Below are 17,441 nucleotides of genomic sequence, written 5' to 3'. Positions count from 1 at the left end.
TGTCCGAGAGATCATGACCTGAGCTGAAACCAAGAGTCAGAAGCTTAACCAACTGAGCCACCCAGGCGGCCCAGGAGATATGGTTTTTATTCTCCACACTCTAATTGTCACTCTAATAAGACTTATTGCTTACTCACATCTGACATGGCTTAGCAGGGTGCCCTACTCATCACAGTCACGCAGGGAGAAAAGCTGATGGATGTGCCCTCTTGATGCAAGGGAAGGGGATGGGTGGCGAATTGGACTCTGGTTTGTGAAGGCTTCTACCTGGAAGTGACATATAGTAACCTCTGCGCACGTTGCAGTGGCCAAAGTAAATTCCACAGTCGTGGCAAATCGGGGAGGGGGGGGTGGCTGGAGGGGGGGTAGGAAAATGTGATCCAGCTAGAATATTTATGACAAGCAATAATGGTCTCCACCTTCATTCACGTGCCTGTACTTTACTTTCCTTTGCTTCTCCCCACCCTGCCCCTCAGCCTCTTTCAGTCAGTAGATTCAGATTTGGATGAGATTATATGAGAGGATATACACTAGGCTGTTAATAAGTAGGGAAACCCTGGGCAAAAAATGAAAAGAAAAAAAATTCAAAAGCTATACTTTAAGAGAGCATATATGTTTATAATAACAATGTTGCATTGACAGAAGACTGTGTGTGTGTGTGTGTGTGTGTGGTTTCTGTATAAATTTAATAAAATAATAAAGGAAAGAAATTTGTAAAACATAAACTCATTTACCAAACCCAACCAGATAATAATAAAGCAGTACCATATTAACCATAACCATATCAGGTTTAAGTTTGGATACACATTACAAAAAACCTAAAGTAATTGTAACAAGATAAAACTTAATTTTTTTCCCGCTCCCACTTAAACCAGTCTGGGGGTAGGCCATCCAGAGCTTGAATGGTTTCCACTTTCTAGGTCACCTCATGGTCCAATACAGCTGCAGAAGTTCCAGCCATCACATCTGAAATTGAAGCAGCCGTTAAGAAGGTGGGGAAGGCAAAATGACTCACCTCCCAGCTGACTCAGCTCCTTTAAAGCAGCCTTCCAAGTAGCTTGAACTCACGACCCTGAGATCAAGACCTGAACTGAGATCAAGAGTCAGATGCTTAACCAACTGAGCCACCCAGGCACCCCTACTCACCCAGTCATAACAGCAAAGGAGGTTGAGAATTGCAGTTTTTAAGCTACTGGGAACTTTGCTATAAAATAAAATATATCCTAGTTTTTAAGGAAGGCCAGAGAGTGGGTAACTTTGTTGGGAGCTACCAGCCCCCACCATAGTGTGCAATTTCTTTCTGAGTCGTACAGGTAGAACTGCTGAGCGTGGAGGGGCAGTCAGAAGGAAGGAGCCCCAGTGAGAAACCAGCCAGACCAATCTGACTTGCAAGTCCAGAAAAAAATTAGACAAAGTCCTCACTGAAGATCTCCTGGAGACCGAATTGGGGATCATGCATACCGCAGGTTGAAACTTCCTTTAAAACTGCTTTTTCAGTCAGTTCCCAAATCCCTGCCCCCCAATACCTCAGCTTCTCAAATATCTTGTTATATCTTAAACTCTGACCTACCTGTCTAGCTCTCCTCACTTCCGTTGACATCACTTCCCCATCCAATAAATGGACATAACAAGATCCAGTGCTGAGGAGCTAAACAAACAAACAAACAAACAAACAAACACTTTGTAGAAGGGGGTAGAGAGGAAACACAATGAATATTTTGACTTTGCTATTTTTTTTGTTCTTGATTGTCTGAAGGACTGAGATGTCTTGGGGAACACAGATCTCCTGTGTCCTCTCAAATTCCAACCAACAGTGTAACTTCCCTGAGGCTGGAGATGGTGTCTGTTCACCTTTGTATCTGCAGTTCTTAGCACTGAATGTGTGTGGAATGAAAGAATAAGAGAAGAATAAGGAGCTGTCTTCTCTTGCGCTCTCTCTCTCCCTCTCTTTTGCATGTATCAGGGTCACTCTGAAATATGAATGAAATTGGGTATAAATGAGGCATGTTAGAGGGGACATAAGTGCCAGTGATAGGACACCAGGACCAAAGGGGGTGGGCTAGAGCCAGGGGGAGCTGAGAAGAGCCAGGAGTGGAAAAATGGAGGAAACAAAGTAGGAAGAGCACCCTTTCCCGGTGCCATCTGCTTCAGATGACTCAAATTTCCTGCCACTTTTTCCTCCCTCCCTCCTTTGCCCTAATTCTCCATCTTTGGTGATTTATTAGGGCCAGCCCCACCCCCACCTCCCAAACCCAGATGACTTGGCAATGACCCGTTTGATGCGGAAAGTATGCAGCAGTTTGTCATTTCCTTTCAACACCCTGGGTGGAATCACTGTGTCTGTCACCTTCGCAAGTTATTACTGTCACTGTTTCAGGAGTTTCTAGCATTTGCAGAAAATGGTGTATAAAATAGGTTCTGCCTGTCCTTATGAAAATTACTATCCAGGGGGAGTGAAATGTCAGTTACACAAAAATGTAGTAAATGCTAAGAAAGGAAAGTGTGGGGTGTTTGAAGAACAGATGAGGGGGCACTTCCCGAGTCTTGGGGGTACAAGAGGGGCTTTCCAGTAGAGTCTAATACCTAAGGGGCACGAGTGACAGAAAACCCCAAACAAGCGTGGCTTACACAAGGTGGTTTATTTCCCTCTCCCGTGGAAGTCCAGAGGCAAGCATCCAGCAGTGTCACGATGCTCCATGGCGCCAGGGCTCAGGCTCCTTCTGTTTTGTTGTGCCTCCAGGTACGGCCTCCATTCCACGGTCAAGTCACAGTTCAAGATGACTACTTTCCCTCCAAGCATCACATGCCCATTTCACCTGCCAACACAGTAGCAGTGAATGAAAGGATTGCTGAATATAAACTCAAGTTAATCCATCAGTAGTATTTTCTAATTTTTTTTTTTTTTTTAGAGAGAGTACATGCATGCGTGCGCGAGCGAAGGGGGAAGGGGCAGAGGGAGAGGGGAGAGAATCCCAAGCTCAGCACCGAGCGGGATGCAGGGCCCGATCTCATAACCTGAGCCGAAATCAAGAGTCGGATCTTCAGTTGTCTGAGCCCCCCAGGCGCCCTGTGTTTTCTAATTTTTTTTAACCACCAAAGTAACATATGCACAAGATTAAAAATTATATAGCACAAAAGGTTTATGACACAAAGTGAAGGTCATCTGCCCGGGTCCGCCCAACCCCTCAGAAACAGTTTCACCCCAGTTTCGGACAGCTGCTGTCAACAGGAGCCACTCTGATGTTATGTTCAAAGTGAGATGTTTGCAAAAACCAGGATGATATCCCTCAAATAAGTCAGTAGCTGAGACTGCCTTCCTCATGATCCCTTCTGCGCTCTAGGGGTGCTCACTGAGTGAAGTGTGATCATCTGGCCCAAGGGTGATTGATCCATAAGCCACCTGGCAGCCGGGAGAGGGCAAGAAAGAGGAAGCTCTGCCCAACAGGGGCGGTGGTGATCACCACAGCCAATCAGATCCATTCTCTCTAGAATTTGAAATAGAAATTTTGAGACTATCTTCTGAAAGGAATTTTGATGTCACAAAGGAAAGAGCAGAGTCAAGTAAGGAGGATGAGGCCTTGAATACTGCTGTGCCTGGTGCTACCATCCGCCTTGGACTTTATGGTTATGTGACCCAATAATTCCCAATCTCCCGAAGCTGGTTTGAGTTGGGTTTCTGTCACTAGCAATGATGGTCTTAATTCAACACCTAATAAGATTGCGAGTTCTGGGCGGTACGGTTTCCTTGGTCTAAGAAGCTCTCCTCCTGGGGCCCCACTTTTACAAAGCTATCATGGACCCTGCTGAGAGGCAAAACAGGGACTGGGCTGCCCAGGGAAGAGAGCGCTGGCTGGCATCAGGCCCTTCCTCCCAGGTCATCAGTCTCGTGATTCGGGGCAAGGGAGGATGCATGAGGACATCTGTCAAGCACTACCCACACAGAATGGACTAAAAGTGCAGTCTAGGGCCTCGGGAAACTACGCAGAGTTGTTTTGAGGAACCCGCCAGCCAGTTCCAAACTGACAGGCACTTATCTGCCAAGCAAGGACACAAGACAGGTCCGTGGTGACTCCCGTCCTGGGGCCAAACGGTGTCACGGCCGCGGGCGTGTGGTCCTCAGCCTGAGCTCGGACCACCTAGGGCGTTCCCCACGTGCTGGGATTCCATTCGATTCTTCTCGGGCCCCTTTCGGGCCGCTTTCAACAGCCTCCCCAAAGCCGAGCCGCATAAAACAGACCCGCCCCTTCCTCGCCCGCCAGTAGGCCAGATGTCTGCGCAGGCGCACTCGCCCTGGGCGGTCGAGTCTCCGCCCAATGGGCGGTGCCCCTCCCAGGGGAGGGGCGGAGGCCTTTAGGGGGCGGGGCCGGGCGTCCGCCGCTCGCGGGAGGGTCTCGTGGGGACTCCCGTGGCTGTGGCCCGGGGGAGGGGTGAAGGCGGGGAGCGGTGTCGTGGTGACTCAGACCCACGGGCCACCCAGCGTGGTGCGGGACGAGCGGCGCGGGCCGCTCTTCCAGGCCCGGACGTTGGAGGGGTGTCACATCCGGCGGGAGGGGGCGGGCCTGCGGGCCCCGGAAGTGTGGGCGCGGGCCGTGGTTTAACCCGCGGCGGCGGTGGCGGCAGCGGTGGCGGCGGCCGGGCAGGTGAGCGGGACCCGGGGAGGGGCAAGGACGGGGAAGGGGGTGGCGCTGGCAGTGGCTCCCGGCGCGCCTCCGCCTGTCGGCCTCATCCTGGCAGAGGCCGGTGATTGGGTGCGAGGGGCGCGTCACTGCCGCGGGCGCCTCTGCCCCTCGCCGCTGGAGGGAGGGAGGCCGGCGCCCCTGCCCCTAGCGCGCTCCCGTCCCTTCCCCCTGCAGGTGGCGCCTCCGGCCCCGCCCCACTCCTCACCTCCACCCTCCACCCCTCCACCCCATATTTGAGCATCTTGCTGGGCACAGTTCTAGTGACGTTAGAGCGCGTTTGCCCATTGTACAGATGGGGAAGCAGGCCTAAGAGTGGGAGCCAGAGGTCACACGGGAGGCCGGTGGCAGGGTGGGGTCACAGAGACTCTGGTCTGTGACTCCCTGCCTGTGCCCTTTCCCCAGGACAGTGAAAGAAAGGGGCTTTCAGCCTCGGCTCTGTTCTCCTTTTTTCTGTACCCAGACTAGGAGCGCCCAGCATCCCTGACCAAACCCTACCCCTGGACCTGCTGGGTGCAAAGGGCATTGGTGTGTGTGTGTGTGTGTGTATCTGTATGTATTTGTATCTCTCTCCAGTATATGTCCCGTTCCCCTTGGGTACAAAGGGCAGTGGGGTGTTTGCGTGTCAGTGTATCTCTCATAGGTGCCTGGTTCCTCCTCATTTCTTCCCCACATCCAATAAGGTGCTTAGTTTCCCACTTTATGGGTGGGAGAAGGAGCTACCTCGGGCTGTGTTGTGAGTTACTGGCAGAGTTGACCCTGCATCAACTCCAACACAGTGTCGGGCTTCACCCACCCTAGCAATGCCTCCTTTAGCCCTGGAAACTTCACAGACTCACTGCCCTTCACTAAGTAATCCTGTTGCTGACTCAGCCCTTTTCCACTCCCTTCGTTGGCTCCTTGCCTATTTTCCAGGAGTTCTGTTTACTACTGGTGCCCCCGAGATGTTGCCACCTGACTCTTAGGACTGTCGGCCCTAGAGCTGCAGGTGGCGGTGACAGAGGGATTTGGGGAGGAAGGACTTTCTTTGGCTCTTGTGCAAAGCTGCAGCCCAGGCCTGGACCTTGTGGTTCTGGGTGGGAGGAAGGGCTTGGGTAGCTATTGGCTGCTGAAGTGAGAGTCTTTGTTCTTGGCGGTCATAGTGCCCAGAAAGGCTTTTTTCCTCAATTATCTTGGAAACTGGCTTGGTGCCTTTGTAATTTCCATTAGATAGAACATTTCATTTTAGATTTCTTCATCTGGGCAGCTTCTGTTGGCTGGGTTTAAGTAGCACTAGCTCTGATTTCTTGCTTGACTGCCATGTGCTCTTGGCCTGTTTTAGGGGCTTTGTGAACATAGTGAATTCTGAGAACACTTCAGTGGTGATCCCATTTTACAGGTGGAAAGGGAGTTGCAGAGATGTTACATAATTTGGTCACAGGGCCAGGAAGTGCCGAGTCAGGATTTTTAACCCCTTAGTCTCATTTCAAAGCTAATGTTCTTGCTGGACCTTAAGAATCATCTGTGATGCTTAGGGAAGCCTGGGTGGCTCAGTTGATTGAGCATCTGGCTCTTGGTTTCAGTTCCAGTCATCGTCTTGGGGTCCTGGGATTGAGCCCTGTGTCGGGCTCCACACTCAGGGAGTCTGCTTGAGGGTTCTCTCTCTCTCTCTCCCTTGCCCCTCCCCTCTCTTGTTCTCTCTCTTTCTCGAAAATAAATAAATAAATCTTAAAAAAAAAAAAAAAAAAAGAATTGCCTGTGGTGGTTGTTAAAAATACGGAGCCAAACTTCTGGAGATTGTCTGGAGGGGTCCCAGGAATCAGTATTTTTTACATATGCACTGAGTGATTCTTTTTGAAAGTCAAATTTGAGAAGCACCACCTTAAGGACTTTGTAGATTTTCTATACTTGGAAGTGAGATTATTTCTAAGGATTCTTGTTTTCTTTTTACTTATTGCTGTGAAATTTGCTAATCTGACATAAATCTGCCATCAAAAGGGCATTGGGCTAACTAGCCATGTGAATCATTTCCAGATACTTTTGGCCAGTACCAGTAGGGTTTTTCCAGGCTGACATAATCGGGTCATTGAATACCTTGTTTTCATCCCACTGGATCCTCTTGTTCCAAAATTCTGTTAGTTTCTGTTCAGGGTCTAGGGTTTTCATAAGGTTCCAGTTTGTTCCTGAATAGTTGCCCTGTAACACAGAGATCTCTGTAGTGGCGATGTCTCTGAGGATTGGGGCACTTAAAAGGTATGTATACTTCGCAGGTGTTCCTTCTACTGCATTTCTCTTCCCCTTCGTTGGTTTCTGTGAGAGCCTTGAGCAAATACCAAACAGGTTTGTCCTGATTTGGCTGGTGCTGACAAGTGGGGCCCCTGGGGCTTAGGATGGGCTGGAGAGGAGAGGAGAGACTCAACCATGAACACGGTATCAAACAGATAGCCCAGGTCAGGTATGCCTAGCATCGAAGACATTAAGTACTTTCGTCCCCCTGCTAATGTATCTATCCTTGGCAGGATAACAAGTAGTAGAAGACACAAAGTCAGCATTATACTAATACTTTCTCTTTCTGTCCAGTAAACACTGATTTCTAACTTAATTTCTTTGTAAACAAAGGATGTACTTTGTATGATTTGAAATGTTTTAATTTACTGAGACTTGTTTTATGGCCCGGGATATGGTCTTCCCTGGTAAATGTTCTATAAACACTTGGGAAAAATGTGTTTCCTGCTTTGTTGAGTGGAGTGTTGAATAAATGTCAGTTAAGTTGGTTGGTAGTGCTGTTTAAGTCTTAACTGCTTACTGCTTTTCTCTGTCTACTTGTTCTATCAGTTAGTGGAAAAGGGTCATTGAAACTTATGGATATAATGGTTGATTTGTCCATTTCTCCTTGTAGTTTTTTCAGTTTTTGCTTCATGTATTTTGAAGCTCTGTTATTAAATACATAAACATTTTGGAGTGTCATTTGATGAATTGACCCTTTCAACCCCTGGTAATGAAATCTACTTCATCTCATATTAATATAGTGAATCCGGCTTTTAACAAATTATTGGATATCCAGAATATATACAGAACTACATCTCAAAAAAAGTGATCTGATGAAAATAGGCAAAGGATTTGAATAGACATTTCTTTGAAGAAGATATACAAATGACCAATAAGCACATGAAGATATTCAACATCACTGGTCATTAGAGAAATGAGAATCAAAATGACAATGAAATACCACTTCACACCCATTAAGATGGCCGTTATCAAAAAACCCAGAAGTGTTGGCAAGAGGATGTAGAGAGACTGGAACTCTTATTATTGCTGTGGGAATGTCAGATGCACAACTGCTGTGGAAAACAGTATGACAATCCCTCAAAAAATTAAATATACAATTACCATATGATCCAGCCATTCCAATTATGGGTATATGCCCTAAAGAGATCACAGCAGAGACTCAACTAATATATTTGTACACTGGGGTTCATGGCAGCATTATGCACAGTAGCCAAAAGGTGGAAGCAACCCAAACATCCATTGACAGATGAATGGACAGACAAAATGTGGTACATACATAGAACATTATCTAGCTTTAAAAAGGAAGGAAATTGGGGCGCCTGGGTGGCTCAGTCAGTTAAGCAGCTGCCTTCGTCTCAGGTCATGATCCCAGAGTGCTGGGATCAAGCCTCACGTCGGGCTCCTTCCTCAGCGGGGAGCCTGCCTCTTCCTCTTCCTCTGCCTGCCATTCCCCCTGCTTGTGCTCTCCCTCTCTCTATCTCTATCAAATAAATAAATAAAATCTTTAAAAAAAAAAAAAAGGAAGGAAATTTTAACATGTGCTACAACATGGATGAAACTTGAAGAAATAATGTGAAGTGAAACAAGCCAATCACCAAAGGGACAAATATTGCATGAGTCCTCTTATGTAAGGTTCCTAGAGTAGTTAAGTTCAGAGTCAGAAAGAAGAATGGTGGTTGCCAGGGGCCGAGGAGGGAAAAATAGGGAATTAGTGTTTAATGGGAATTAGAGTTTCAATTTGGGATGATAAAAAAAATTCTGGAGGTGGTGGTGGTGATGGTTGTATAACAGTGTGAGTGTACTTACTGCCATAAAACTGTACACTTTAAAATAGTTCGGATGGTAATTTTTATGTTATATATTTTTTATTACAATTTAAAAATGGATAGTGTTTCAAAAATCAATGTTTGCTTGGTGTATTTCTTTATATCCTTTTACTTTTAAATTATGTGTGTCTTTAAAGTGGGTTCTTGTAGGCAACATATGGATAGGTTTTGCATTTTGTAAAATTCAGTTTTATAATCTCTGCCTTTTAATTGGGTTGTTTAAAACATTTACGTTTAATATTATTATTAGTATTGTTGGGCTTAACTATTATTTTGCTGTTTGTTTTCAATTTGTCCAATATTCTTTCTTCCCATTTCCTTTTTTTTTCTTTTTCCTGATCTTTTTGGGGTTGAGTAATTTTTATGATTTCATTTTGTTTCCTATGCTAGTTTATTAGCTGTAACTCTTTTTTGTTTGTTTTTTAGCAGTTGCCTTAGATTCATAGTATGCATCTTTAAAAAAAATTTTTTTTTTTAAGATTTTATTTATTTATTTGACAGAGAGAGAGACAGCGAGAGAGGGAACACAAGCAGGGGGAGTGGGAGAGGGAGAAGCAGGCTTCCTGCGGAGCAGGGAGCCTGATGTGGGGCTCGATCCCAGGACCCTGGATCATGACCTGAGCCGAAGGCAGACGCTTAACGACTGAGCCACCCAGGCGCCCCCATAGTATGCATCTTTAACTTGTCACAGTCTGTCATCAAATGATATACCATTTTGTATACATTTATTTCTTTCCTCCTGGACTTTGTACTTTTGTTGTCACACATTTCACTTCTACATATGTTATAAATCCCACAATACATTATTATTATTTTGCTGTAAACAGTCAATTATTTTGTAAAGAAATCAAAAAGAAAATATATTTTATATTTATATTCTCTGTGTAGATCCATTTTGTTTCACATTCTTTCTGACTTGAGGACTTCCTTTAATATTTCTTGCAGGTGATGAATTTTTCAGCTTTTGGATGTCTAAGAAAGTCTTTATTTTGCCTTTGTTATTGAAAGGTGTTTTCCCTGGGTATAGAATTCTAAGTTGGTCCATATAATTTCAACATTTAAAGATGTGGTTCCAGTGTCTTCTGGCTTGCATTGTTTCATATGAATAATCAGTTGTCCTTTTTATTTTTTGTTGTTCCATTTCGACTGTGCCCTTTTTCCTTCTTTTATCGCTGTTTTTTTTTTTTTTTTTAAGATTTTATTTATTTATTTTAGAAAGAGTGAGCGAGAGAGAGCACAAGCAGGAGTGGGGCAGAGGGAGAGGGAAAAGCAAACTCCTCACTGAGCAGGGAGCCTGATGTGGGGCTCAATCCCAGGACCCCGAGATCATGACCTGAGCTGAAGGCATATGCTTAACTGACTGAGCCATCCAGGCGCCCCTTTTTATCACTGGTTTTAAACAACTTAATCATCATGATGTGCCTTGGTATAGTTTTCTTCCTGTTTACGGTGCTTGGGTTATTTGAGTTTTTTGGATCTGTGGATTTATAGCTTTCATCAAATTTGGAAAGTTTGCAGCCCATTAATTCTTCAGATAGTTTCTCTTGTCTCCTTTCTCTTCTCTGGGGACTCCAGTTACAGGTATATTGGGAGGTCTGATCGCTGTTGTTCCACAGCTTTCTGATGCTTCATTCGTTTCCTCCCCTGGGCTTTTTATTTTTCTCTTTGTGATTTGTTTTGGGTAGTTCATATTGTTATTTTTTCAAGTTCACCGATCTTTTCTTCTGTAGTGCCTAATCTGTTGTTACTTCCATCCAGTATGCTTTTTATCTCAACATTATAGTTTCTGTCTCTGCAAGTTTATATTTGGATCTTTTTTTATATTTTCCATGTCTCTACTTAACAGTTTTTGTTTTTTTTTTAAGATTTTTATTTATTTGTCAGAGAGAGAGAGAGAGAGCACAAGCAGGGGGAGCAGCAGAGGGAGAGGGAGAAGCAGGCTCCTCACTGAGCAAGGAGCCCGATGTGGGGCTCGATCCCAGGACCCTGAGATCATGACCTGAGCCGAAGGCAGACGCTTAACGACTGAGCCACCCAGGCGTCCCTACTTAACAGTTTTTGCTTTAGCTTCTTGAACATATGGAATATGGTTGTAGTGACCATTTTAATGTCCTTTTATGCAAATTCCGTTATCTGTATTTCTGAGTCTGTTTCTCTTGATTGATTTTTCCCTCATCATGGATTCCATTTTCTTGCTTCTTTGTATGTCTCGTAATTTTGTCAGCATCAGATGGTGCAAATTTTCCCCCCTTGGGTGCTGGATATTTTTGTATATCTGTGTATGTTCTTGGCATTGTTTTGAGACACTGTTAAGTTACTTGGAAACAGTTTCATTCTTTAAAGGCTTGCTCTTAAGTTTTGTTACCTGGGATCAGAACAATCTTTAGACCAGGGTTAATTTTTCCCCACTAACAAAACAGCACCTTCTTCAGTGCTCCACGGATACCCTGTGGATTACTAGGTTTTTCCACTCTGGCCGAGATACAAATTATTCTTGGCTCAATTTGAGGTCCAAGGAGTGTTCCCCCTAATCCTGATCTGTACTGTCAACACTCAGCTGAAAAATGGAGAAGGACCCTTTGCAGATTTCCAGAGTTCTCTCTTTGTGTCGCTATCTCCTTTCTGGTATAGGCCCTGTAAAGTCTGGCTGCCTTGGCCTCCCAGGACTCCCAACTTCCTTTCCCCAGTATGGGGAGACTGTCGGGCTCCGAGACTGTCAGGCTTTGCCTAGGCACTCTGTCCCTGTATCATGGCCTGGAACCTCTTTATGGGCAGTGAGCTGCAGACAATCGTGTGTTCTCCCGTCTCAGGAATCCCTTTCTTGCAATGCCTGATGTCCAGTGTCTGAAAACTGTTGTTCCATTTATTTTGTCTGGTTTTTTGGTTGGTCGAGGCAGGAGAGAAATCTGGCCCCTGTTCCTCTCTGTTGGTCCAGAGTTGGGTGACCCTGTCCAGTCAGCACTGACTGAGTGCCTTGTGTGTTAGGCATTGACCTAGTGCTGGGATGCAGACCTGAGCAACATGGCTCACAGTCTGGATGGAGAAACATGCCCGATTCCTATATAATAAATGCCAGGTAGTACTTACAGAGCACCATGGGAGGGTAGAATGAAGTCTTTGGGAGAAGGAGCTGAAATTTGAAGGATGGGCAGGCATTTTCAAGCTGTAGAAGGCATAGGAAAGAGTATTCCAGGAAGAGGGAATGGTAGGGACAAAGGCTGGGGGGCAGAGCTGGGAACTCCTGTGGGCAGGATCCCTGTCATACTGATCTTTTTATAGGTACAGAATATTTGTCAAGTGATTGGAAGCATGTTGCTTCTTCTGGGAATAGTAGGTAGAATGGAGAGTTGGGGTGGGGTGAGCAGTCCCTGAGGGGAGTGGAAGGAAATCTAGCTGAAAAGGGAGGTTTGGGGTCAGCTGATACAGGGCCTTCTATGCCAAGCACAGGAGCACAAGGTTTTGAATGAAATACCAAAGCACTGGGGAACTATGGAAGGTTCTAAGCAGGGATGTGAGAGCTCTGATTGGCTGTGTTCTCTAGAGAGTCCTGGGGTGTGTGGGAGAGGGCTGCAGAGGGTGGAGTCTGTTAGAGTCTGGCAGTCAGCTGCCAGAGAGGCTGGCTCAGAGTAGGCCTTCTGCCGGAGCATGGAACTGGGTCCAGAGCCCGGTGTAGCTGCTGATAGCGTGTTGCCTGTTTGATAATGGCCTTCGTGCGTTTGATAACGGCTTTCATGGATCCCTGCCTGAGTCAAGAGCAGATATGAGGAGGCTCTGGCCTAGTTTCTCTTTTTCTGTGGCTCCACTGTTGCCCTCGGCACACCTGCCTCCCTCTGGGGGACCCAGAAGTCCATAGCGTCCGACATCCCTGGCAGGGAGAGGATCTACAGGTGCCTCGCCTTCTGCCAGCCTAGGATGGCCCCGAGTCAGTGAGAACAATGGTCTCGTTGTCCTGGCCTTTGAACAGACAGACCTTGAGTGACCTCATACAGACTCCTGGGTGTTTGCCTTGACCTTAATCCTGATCCTTCCTAAAGGGATGGTCGAACCTGCTAGCTCAGCTTGCCCTGTGTCGGTTAGGAAGTTGGGGTGGGGGTCGGGGGGAGGCTGACAGCTGCAGCCTGAAATCCTTTCTGAGTCATTTGAACAGTTGGGGCAACAGAGAAACAAGTGGCCATTGGGTGTGGAGTAGCTTAGGATGGTTTTCTTTTCACTCAGCCGTGGGCCAAGGAGGAAGAGGCTTTGCAAAGTGTCCCGCTTGTGTTTTACTGTCAGGAAGTTTGAGGAATGGGCTACTTACTAAATAACCTGTTTCTTGGCCATCATATTGACTGAAGTGGAACGTTATTGATCTGTGTTACATCCAGCCACTGGATTTCTGTGGCACCGGAGGAATCTTCAGTTCTCTGTCCTCCGCATCTGCAGAGGGAATGGGCCGGGTGGGAGCTCAGCCATGGTGATGAAGAAGATCCTGACCGTGTGCTGAGCCCGGCCTGAGAGCCGGGCATTGGACTTCACAGGCACTAATTCATTTCATCCTTGTAAAAGGCCTGTGTCAGAGGAGAAACCAAGGTCCAGAGAGATGGACCTGCCCAGGCTCCCCAGCCAGTAGTGACCGAGGGCACGGAGCTGTCTGTCCCCCAGAGCCTTTAGCCACTAGGCTGTCCCTGCAGGGCGAGGGCCCAAAGGAGGTGTTGGGAGATCTGGGGCCCCGGGGTGCTGTGTGGCCAGCCCCTGTTCTTTAGAAGTCTAATGGAAAGATGTCAGCAAGAATGACCGCATCCTAAGTTTGCCCCCAGAGCTGGGCACCGTGTTGCATGGGCGTGCATTTGACTGAGGGGCGGCATGGTGCCGTGGTGAAGGGTACGGGCCCCAGGGCCAGAGCACCGCAGTGAAATTTGGGCTCAATCATTTCCTCGTCGTGAGACTGGGATCAGGTACAAGTCTTCTCTCGACCCAGGTTTCTCGTGTGGAGAATGAGGAGAGCCGAAGGCTGCGCAGCCGCGAGGGCCCGGTGTGAGGATCCCACGAGCTGCTGTGGCCAGAGCGCCTAGGACACTGCTCGGTACGTTGTAAGTGCTCCGCACGGTCATCGTTTCTCTCTTGCCGGTGGCCCAGCGCGGCTTGGAGGGGAAGCTGAGTGGTGGCGGTAAAGCCTGGTCTGACTCCTGTCCGCGAGGCGTCCCCAGCTGTAGCGCCCTGGCTTTGCTCTTGCCTTCCGTCTGCCTGGAATACTCTGCCCTGGGCCTTCCCCATCCTGAAAGTGCCTGCCTGTCCTTCAGAGGTCAGCTCCTCTGGGAAGCATCTCTTGCTCTTTCTCCCAGAGACTTCAGCCGGCCTCCACAGGGCTCTGGCCCATCCAAGGACTGTAGGTAGCCAGGGGCCCCACACCCTGCCAGCCCTGCCCTCCGGCTCCGCAGGTGTCCTCTGCTGATGGACCACCCCAGCCTGGCTAGCAGCCCACTGAGTAGAGAAAGCAGTTGGCCGAAGTCCTGTGCCATTCCCGTGTCCCCATGTTCGGCACAGGAAAGGGGCTCATCCTTCCTGGGTCTTCCCACTTAGTGGCTTGCCTCTGGGGGAAGGGGGCATCAGATGGAGTTATTCAGTGGACCTGAGGAGCATGTGGTTGTTACGTAGATATTTATGTAAAGATGACAATTGCCGTCAAAAGACCTTGTCCTGAGAGGTTGTATATGCCCTCATCGATGTGTCAGCACACTTCTGTTTGAGGATCTTTGTTCAGATCGGTTTGGAGACTGTTTCAGAAAGCCCCACCCTTTGCCTTCCAGAGGACCTGCCCTCCCTCCCGAACCTGGCTGGGTGCCTGGCCAGGGTGTCAGGCAGCATTTTGCAACAGTGGTAAGGTGTGAGTGTGTGGATTAATGCTACCTAGCGACTGCTTGGTGGTTTTTCTAGCACCTCTAGAGGTTATATCTCCCTTACTTCTCTTTAAGTCCTTAAAACAGCCGGCGATGTTGGTAGTGTTAGCCCCATTTTGCCAAAGAGAAACAGAGTAAGAAGGGCGGAATAATTTGCCCAAGGTCACAGAGCTAGTAAAAGGTCAAGCTGGGATTTAAATCCAGGAATATTTGGCTCTTAAGCCCTGAACTCTTTCCACTTCCCTTCCTGCTGTCTTAACTGTTTAGCGCTGGGGAATGGGGAGGAGTTCCCTGCCCCAACCTCAGAAATTCCTTAGAGAGGAAACTTCAGGAGGCTCCCTTCTGGCGCTTACACACCAACTTTAAAATTGAAGGGAAGGTCAGGTCCATGGTGCTTTGGACCAAGTGAGGAGCGCATGATGGTTTGATTTGTTTTTATTAACTCCTGTGGGAAGTCAGGTGACTAATGGTCTGATACTCGGGTGCACGGCTAGAATCATTCTAGGGAAAGAAAACTAGATCAGGTCAACAAATCTGTCGTCATTAAGCAGCAGGAATAGGAAGGTTTCTAAGGCAACCGCAGGTGTTTTTGACAGGAGGGCTGGGATGGGGCCAGGTCTCTCTAACTCAGGCACACTGAGCTGTGCAGGTTGCTATGGTAACTACTTCTTGTGCTGCCGTAAGGGGATGTGGGAATTTCACAAGCCCAAGGCCTTTGCAACTCTCCTTGCAGTGTGATTTTGGGCTTGAAGTAGCTGGCGGGTCAGCGTGGTCTCCTTATGGTGAGGAGGGGAGTGATAGGAACATGTGCTTTGTCTGCCAGTGGGAGCCGGGGAAACAGAGGCACCCTGCTTAGTCCCAGTTCTGTCTTCTGAATCAGTAATAGCAGTCACATTTGCTTGACTCTATATCGAGCCCCAGGGGTGTCAAGAGTTGCCCCTAATCATCGGATTACCCCCAAGAGGCAGAGTAATTAACATTTGTCCCATGCTCAGGAGCTTGCAAAGCCCTCTCCAGGGCCGTTTGCTCATCCGAGGCACACAACCCCTAAGGTGGGATTACCGTCATGGTGCCCATTTTCCAGCTAAGGAAACTGAGGTTAAGAGACTTGATCAAGGTCACACAGCTAAAGGGTTATGGAGCCAAAGGGCAAACCCCGGGCATCAGTGCTTTTCTCTGCATCCTATCAGGGGAGAGCTTGCATTGACTGTTCAGACAGAGGCAGGGGGCCCTGGGCATCGCAAGCCATCTCCAAGGCTGGCACACCTTATTCTGATCTGAGCTTAGAAAAGACTGCCTTTTGCTTTTTGTCTTTACTCTTTTTTTTTTTTTTTTTTTTAATTTATGCTTGTAAAGGCTCTGATATCAGTTGAAACTTTTTGAGCTCAACAGTCCTGGCAAAGATCCACATTGAGCAAGTGCCATCCAGACGTTGCTCCCCCCCACCCCCATTAAAGACAGAGCTGGAAGACGGCCCAGAGTTTGAGCCCTTCCCAGCATCCCCTCTCCACAGCTCCATTCTCAGCCCCCTCCTCCCCACCCCAGGGAGCGGTGGGAAAGTGGCCTGAGTCCCCTGGGGTGTAGTGGAGTCACCTTTGGGCCTGCTATCTTCACTCGATCCTGCCCCCTTGGTTCTGCTTGCTGCCGGAGGGGAGCTCCAGGGGGCCTGGGGAAGGTGTTTGTCACCTCGCCCCCTGCCCTCCCTCCTTTCCTGTGGCAGGCACGTGTCTCTCCTGGAGGGAGCTGTTGACAAACCGCACCCCGCCCAGTTGTTGTTGTTGTTATTGTTGTTGTTTTACAACTTTTGAATTGGCTACTACAACTTAAAAGTTGGAGAGAGGTCACCTGGATCTGGATTTCTAGCTTCCCCGGGGGACCCAGCAGGTCTGGCCAAGCCTGGCTGCCCCCCTGCCCGCAGGAAGTACCCGAGCTGGGCTGAGCCCCCGCTTTTCCAGAGGGACACACTCCCCATCCGGTGGCTTGGCCTTGGCCGCAGGTGCCTGCCTGGAGGTGAAAGCTGCAGAGGAGCCAAAAGAGAAAGGAAAGGAAGTTTTTTTCCTTCTTGGGTTATTGACAGGGAAACTGAGATTTTTCTCTTCTTGTGGAGGGAACACGGATTAGCACATGCGTGGCCTTTCCCACTCTGGTCCCTGTCTGATCTTTGAGTCGATGGCGTCACCCCCCCAAAAGAGGTGTTGGTCTTGCTGGACCCGTGAGGGCTGTGTAGCCACCTGCCTGCCTCGGCAGCCTCCGGTTCCCTTCTCCCAGCCATGGGGATCTGCAGCCGCTCCTGCCAGGGCCCCGCTGTCACCTGCCTGTGGCCCTCTGACTCCTGTCCCCGCACAAGCAGCAGCACTTCCCCCCACCTTCAGGGAGGCCTGGCGGGCTTCTCACGCCCCAGCCCTCAGAGCCCCCAGCCCTCAGAGCCGGCCACCTCCCCGTAGCTTACTGCTCCGGCCCCCAGCTGTGTCACATCCCCTGGTACCTGCACTCGCTGTGAGTGGTGGTGAAGTTTTTGCTTTTTAAAACGGAATTGAGCTGGGGGTAGTTAGTACCAGTGTTTATACGTTCAGGTTGTGCCTGGCACATAGTAAGAACTTGGTGTTTATTTACACCTCATTCATCCTGCCTCCTTTGCCGTGGGGTCTGGTGCAGTTCTTGGCACGTAGTAACGGCTCCATAAATGTTTACTCAGTGAAGGCATGGAGAAATGAGGGGGGGCGGGAGAAGGGGGGGAGCCCTGTTCCCGCACCTCCGTGTCTTGTCTGACTGTCTGCCAGCTGACCGACCTGTTC

At 48.4% G+C, this 17,441-nt stretch overlaps 1 protein-coding gene and 1 long non-coding RNA gene across 3 annotated transcripts in view; one reads left to right on the top strand and one right to left on the bottom strand.

The window, feature by feature from the left end:
* Nucleotides 1–670: 670 nt before the first annotated feature.
* LOC118015909 lies at nt 671–4,018 on the bottom strand. Its single transcript, XR_004680724.1, has 3 exons — nt 2,629–4,018; nt 1,571–1,648; nt 671–966 (listed from the first exon to the last, which is right to left on the bottom strand). It is a non-coding gene; the product is annotated as an uncharacterized LOC118015909 (long non-coding RNA).
* A 342-nt stretch (nt 4,019–4,360) lies between these two features.
* VPS37C (VPS37C subunit of ESCRT-I) overlaps nt 4,361–17,441 on the top strand; it is a 26,905-nt gene continuing 13,824 nt past the window's right edge. Inside the window, exons 1-2 of one of the 2 annotated variants that reach the window (XM_035012954.1) lie at nt 4,361–4,640; nt 13,728–13,839. The gene's annotated coding sequence lies outside the window, so the exon portion shown is untranslated. The remainder of the gene's footprint in view (nt 4,641–13,727; nt 13,840–17,441) is intronic. The other variant, XM_035012953.1, reaches the window with a different exon arrangement.

Source organism: Mirounga leonina, unplaced genomic scaffold (assembly GCF_011800145.1).
Source record: "Mirounga leonina isolate KUSES-001 unplaced genomic scaffold, KU_Mleo_1.0 Mir_166, whole genome shotgun sequence".
NCBI classification, from domain to species: Eukaryota; Metazoa; Chordata; class Mammalia; order Carnivora; family Phocidae; genus Mirounga; species Mirounga leonina.
Note: the sequence above shows the minus strand (reverse complement) of the source record. Positions and strands in the feature narration are given on the sequence as shown.